The following is a 6,000-nucleotide window of genomic DNA, read 5'->3' as shown; positions in this document are numbered from 1 at the left end:
TTTTTCTGTTTAAGCTGTCTGATTTGAACGTTACCTTCAGGAGTCAGTAGGGTGGTAAAAGGTTGGCAACTTGGACTTCAGCTGTCGTTCCATTAATAGTTGGGCTGGTGATAACCCTATGCCCTCTAGTGGTGTGTTGCGGTACTCCAGTAGAGCTATGTAGGGGTCAGTCTTGCTACTTTGTGCCTTCTTGAGCAGGTTCTTGACGGTATGCACAGTCCTCTCCGATTGTCCATTTGACTGAGCGTGTCCTGGACTGGAATTTATGTGCTCGAACTCCCAGCTTTCAACAAAACATCTGAACTCGGCGCTTGCATATTGTGGACCATTGTCGGAAACAACAACATCTGCTATGCCATGCCTGGTGAATGTAGACTTCATGGCTGTGATGACACCTCTGCTCGTAGTTTCACTCAGTTTGGTGATCTCTGGATATTTGGAGTAATAGTCGACACAGAGAAGATACTCTGAGCCGTTGTAGTGAAACAGATCAGTGCTGATCTTCGCCCATGGTCTTTCTGGCAGAGTGTGTGGAAGCAATAGCTCTCTCGGGTTGCTGTTGTTGTTGGCGTTACAGACAGCGCACTGAGACACAATGTCCTCAATCTGTGTTGACATACTGGGCCAATATATAATGTATCTTGCTCTTTCTTTGCACTTGACTATTCCCAGATGTGATTCGTGAACTCCTGTTCAGCCTTTTTGTCTCAGTTGATTTGGTACAATGAGCTTTGCGGCTTTGAACATCAGTCCTGATGTGTAGCTGATTTCCATCTTGAATGTCCATTATGGATGGATTCATTTGGGAACCGCACTCTTTTCATTTACATTTACATTTACGTCATTTAGCAGACGCTCTTATCCAGTGGGATAACCACTTTACAATTTTGTATTATTATTATTTTTTTGGGGGGTAGAAGGATTACTTTATCCTATCCCAGGTATTCCTTAAAGAGGTGGGGTTTCAAATGTCTCCGGAAGGTGGTGAGTGACTCCGCTGTCCTGGCGTCGTGAGGGAGCTTGTTCCACCATTGGGGGTGCCAGAGCAGCGAACAGTTTTGACTGGGCTGAGCGGGAACTATGCTTCCGCAGAGGAAGGAGCCAGCAGGCCAGAGGTGGATGAACGCAATGCCCTCGTTTGGGTGTAGGGACTGATCAGAGCCTGAAGGTACGGAGGTGCCGTTCCCTCACTGCTCCATAGGCAAGCACCATGGTCTTGTAACGGATGCGAGCTTCAACTGGAAGCCAGTGGAGTGTGCGGAGGAGGGGGGTGACGTGAGAGAACTTGGGAAGGTTGAACACCAGACGGGCTGCGGCATTCTGGATGAGTTGTAGGGGTTTAATGGCACAGGCAGGGAGCCCAGCCAACAGCGAGTTGCAGTAATCCAGACGGGAGATGACAAGTGCCTGGATTAGGACCTGTGCCGCTTCCTGTGTAAGGCAGGGTTGTACTCTCCGAATGTTGTAGAGCATGAACCTGCAGGATCGGGTCACCGCCTTGATGTTAGCGGAGAACGACAGGGTGTTGTCCAGGGTCACGCCAAGGCTCTTCGCACTCTGGGAGGAGGACACAACGGAGTTGTCAACCGTGATGGCGAGATCATGGAACGGGCAGTCCTTCCCCGGGAAGAAGAGCAGCTCCGTCTTGCCAGGGTTCAGCTTGAGGTGGTGATCCGTCATCCATACTGATATGTCTGCCAGACATGCAGAGATGCGATTCGCCACCTGGTTATCAGAAGGGGGAAAGGAGAAGATTAGTTGTGTATCGTCAGCGTAGCAATGATAGGAGAGGCCATGTGAGGATATGACAGAGCCAAGTGACTTGGTGTATAGGGAGAAAAGGAGAGGGCCTAGAACTGAGCCCTGGGGACACCAGTGGTGAGAGCACGTGGTGCGGAGACAGCTTCTCGCCACGCCACTTGGTAGGAGCGACCGGTCAGGTAGGACGCTAATCCAGGAGTGAGCCGCGCCGGAGATGCCCAGCTCGGAGAGGGTGGAGAGGAGGATCTGATGGTTCACAGTATCAAAGGCAGCAGACAGGTCTAGAAGGACAAGAGCAGAGGAGAGAGAGTTAGCTTTAGCAGTGCGGAGAGCCTCCGTGACACAGAGAAGAGCAGTCTCAGTTGAATGACCAGTCCTGAAACCTGACTGGTTTGGATCAAGAAGGTCATTCTGAGAGAGATAGCAAGAGAGTTGGCTAAAGACGGCACGCTCAATAGTTTTGGAAAGAAAAGAAAGAAGGGTTACTGGTCTGTAGTTGTTGACATCAGTGGGATCGAGTGTTGTTTTTTTGAGAAGGGGTGCAACTCTCGCTCTCTTGAAGACGGAAGGGACATAGCCAGCGGTCAAGGATGAGTTGATCAGCGAGGTGAGGTAGGGGAGAAGGTCACCGGAGATGGTCTGGAGAAGAGAGGAGGGGATGGGGTCAAGCGGGCAGGTTGTTGGGCGGCCTGCAGTCACTAGTCGCAAGATTTTATCTGGAGAGAGAGGGGAGAAAGAAGTCAAAGCATAGGGTAGTGCAGTGTGAGCAGGACCAGCAGTGTCATTAGACTTAACAAACGAGGATCGGATGTCGTCAACCTTCTTTTCAAAGTGGTTGGACGAAGTCATCCACAGAGAGGGAGGAGGGGGAGGGGGGGGATTCAGCAGTGAGGAGAATGTGGCAAAGAGCTTCTAGCGTTAGAGGCAGATGCTTGGAATTTAGAGTGGGTTATCCGCCATCGTTGTTTCTCTCAGCAGTTACATTTCGGGATCCTCTGCTGTTGCTTTCCTGAACACTTGTAGCCTCTCCTCTGAGATTGGCAGCTGAGGTGTTATCCAGTTTACCTCCAACTCCTCTCCCAGCAGAGTCTTCATTCTGTTCATTGAGGTAGGCTCTACTCAACACGTCTGCTATGTGCATTTCTTTACCTGGCTTGTAGGTTACAATGAGACTATCTTTGAAGTCGGAGCAACATCCTCTGCAGCCTTGAAGGAGCTTGATGCAGCAGCTTCTTGAATATGCTCTCGAGGGCTTGTGATCACTCACAACGTGTACCTCTCTGCCATAAATGTACTGATGGAACTTCTCACATCCGCAGACTATGGAAAGTAGTTCCTTTCGATCTGTACATATCTACGTTTACAGTCTGTGAGGGACTGAGAACCATATGCAACAGGTCTACCATCTTGGAGTATGACTGCTCCTATACTTCATGAACTGGCATCTACTGACAGTATTAGGGGTTTATTCATGTCATAGAACTTCAGTGTTGGTGCGTTTTATTGCCAGTCTGAGTTTCTCAAAACTATTCTTCTGTTTTTGTTCTCAATGCCATTCAGTTTCACTCTCGAGTAGCTTTCTGAGTGGAGTGCTAACCTCAGACAGGTTGGGAATGAATTTGGAAAGATACTGTAGCATTCCCATGAATCTCTGCAGTGCTTGTTTGTCTTCATGTTGAGGCATCTGCACCACGGTCCTCACCTTCTCATCATCTGGTTTCAGATCATTGGCCATTAACATGTGACCAATGTACTTTATCTCTGTCGTTCTGATTTTGCATTTCTTCCAGTTCAGTTTGATTGTACTCTCTCTGTAGCAGCTTGACCAGTCTAAGGTCATGTTCCTCCATAGTTTCACCCCAGACCAACAAATCATTGATGTTGACTTCAATCATCTGTGCCATGGATCTCTGGAACACCTCAGACACAGATGAGACACCAAAGGGTAAACGCAGGAATCGATATCTTCCTATGGATTTGGGTGTACAGAGCTTGGAACTCTTGTTTGTCCAGTTTTATCTGCCAAAACCTTTGGCTCGTGTCCAGTACAGAGAATATATTAGCGTTTGGCATGCTGGATACAACTTCCTCAACAGTGAGCAGTGGGTAGTGCTCCCATTTGATCGCTTTGTTCAAGTCCTGTGGATCCATACATTTCCAGATCTTGTTAAGTTTGAGCACAATGACCATACTACTAACCCAGTCTGTCGGTTCTGTCTGCTTAGTGATCACTTCCATTTGTTCCATTCTGTCTAGTTCCTCAACGATCTTGTCTTTGAGAACAACTGGAACCTTTCTCAACTGGTGCAATTGTAGGGTCTAACTGTATATGATGTTGTCCTTGGCATGCACTCTAGACCAGAAAACAGATCCTCAAAGTCTTTCAGTATGTCATTGTCTTTGACTGTGACATCATGTATTCTCTTCACCATGCCTAGTTTTTGACATGTGTCTCGCCCGACAATTTCTGGAGAATCTCTTTCAATAATCTGGAACTCAATCTTGTCTCTCTGTCCTTTGTACACACAGGTTAATGATTTCGACCCAATGGTGACATCTGGTGACCAGAATAGGTAAGGAGTTTGCAGGTGGCTTTCTTCAATTTCTCTCTCAGTCCATGTGAATTGAAGATCTTTGAAGATATTACGTTGCACTCACCACCGGTGTCAAGCTTGAATATCACATCTTTGTTGTTTATTCTCAATTTCTCAGTCCATTTCTCTTTATCATTGTCCATATCTGCAGTGACAGCTTCAATGTGTTTTAATTGTCCAGTCATCTCAAATTCACCTGTGTATAGGAACATACTGTCATTGTCCCCCACTCTGCTCAACCAACTGCATGCATTTTCCTTGGTTGGCTCTGTGACTTGCACATCTTGGCAAAGTGACTCTTCTTTTGGTCTTCTTGAGCTGCCTTTGCTCTGTTCTTGTCTGAACCTCTTGCGAGTTTTAACACTTTTTATCTTGTGTACTTCAACTTCCTCATTGAGCGTTTTTTACCTGACTGGACGTGATTTCACTGGCAGGACACACATCAATAGCTTTAGCCAATGTGAGATACGTCTCTCTCAACAGCCTGCCTCTTACTTGGTCATCTTTTATGCCACAAACGGATTCTATCTCTTACTCATGCAGTTGACCGAACTCAGTCTTTCGCTTTGTTCTTCAAGTCAGTGACGTAAGCATCAATACTTTCTGATAGCCCCTGAGCCCTCATGAAAACGTGTCGAATGTAAGATAGGTTCCTCCTGGGTTCACAATAGTCTTTGAATTTATGTTTCACTACGGCAATCTTGTCTTCCACGCCTTCAGCTAATTCAAACGTGTTGCATACCTTGATTGCCTCCTCTCCCAGGATGTGTAAGAACGTAGCATATTGCACTTTTTCCTCCTTTTCAGCAATGCCACTCGCGGTCAGAAACAATTCAAACTTTTGTATCCAAATCTTCCAGTTTTCGGCAAGGTTTCCTTGTAGACACAAGCTGAATGGTAGTTGTAACAGACCCATCTTCTATTTTTTGTGGTTTAGTCTGACACCATGTTATATTGTTACAATATTAATGAGCCGGACAACGGATATCTGTCTCGAACTCGAGAGGGGTCCAGCTGTGATGTCATATCTCAGACAAGTCATCACTCAGGGTCTCTATGTTGCCACCTACTGATATGTAATCTCTCAGTGCAGTGCATCTCTCAGGAAAAGTGGGGGTTTTGAAAGGAGTGGACGTTTCGAAAGGAACCATATAAGGAGAAGTGGGGGTTTCGAAAGGTGCCACTCAAGACATTGTTTGGGTTATCGGACGTTAGTCATGGTCTGCAGAGATGACAGGAAGAAATTTCAGTTATGCAAAGACTAAAGTATATTCACTCACTGTGAGCTGTGTCTTTGAACGTTACCTACCGATAGCCATGTATGTAACTTTAAGTTTTTCGTAAATATAAATGCTAGCTAACGTTAGCTACCTTAACTTGTAAATAATTCATAAATTTTACAATGTGTTATTTATTATTGAATATTTCAAATAACAATTGAAATATCAAGTCATGGCGGTTCTAGTAGTTATGGAATCCAGCGCTTCTAGCGTTAAAAGACTCCTTTAAAAAAACCCACTTCTCCTTATATGGTTCCTTTCGAAACGCCCATCGCAGCTGGACCCTATTAGACTCTCCAGTTTACTTAAGTACAGTCTGAATACACGTCACACATTAAATCACTCCAGTTCAGCTACGGGTACCT

The sequence above is a fragment of the Coregonus clupeaformis genome, unplaced genomic scaffold (genome assembly GCF_020615455.1).
Source record: "Coregonus clupeaformis isolate EN_2021a unplaced genomic scaffold, ASM2061545v1 scaf2685, whole genome shotgun sequence".
In the NCBI taxonomy this organism is placed as follows: domain Eukaryota; kingdom Metazoa; phylum Chordata; class Actinopteri; order Salmoniformes; family Salmonidae; genus Coregonus; species Coregonus clupeaformis.
The sequence above is the reverse complement of the archived record's forward strand: the minus strand, read 5'-3'. Positions refer to the sequence as shown.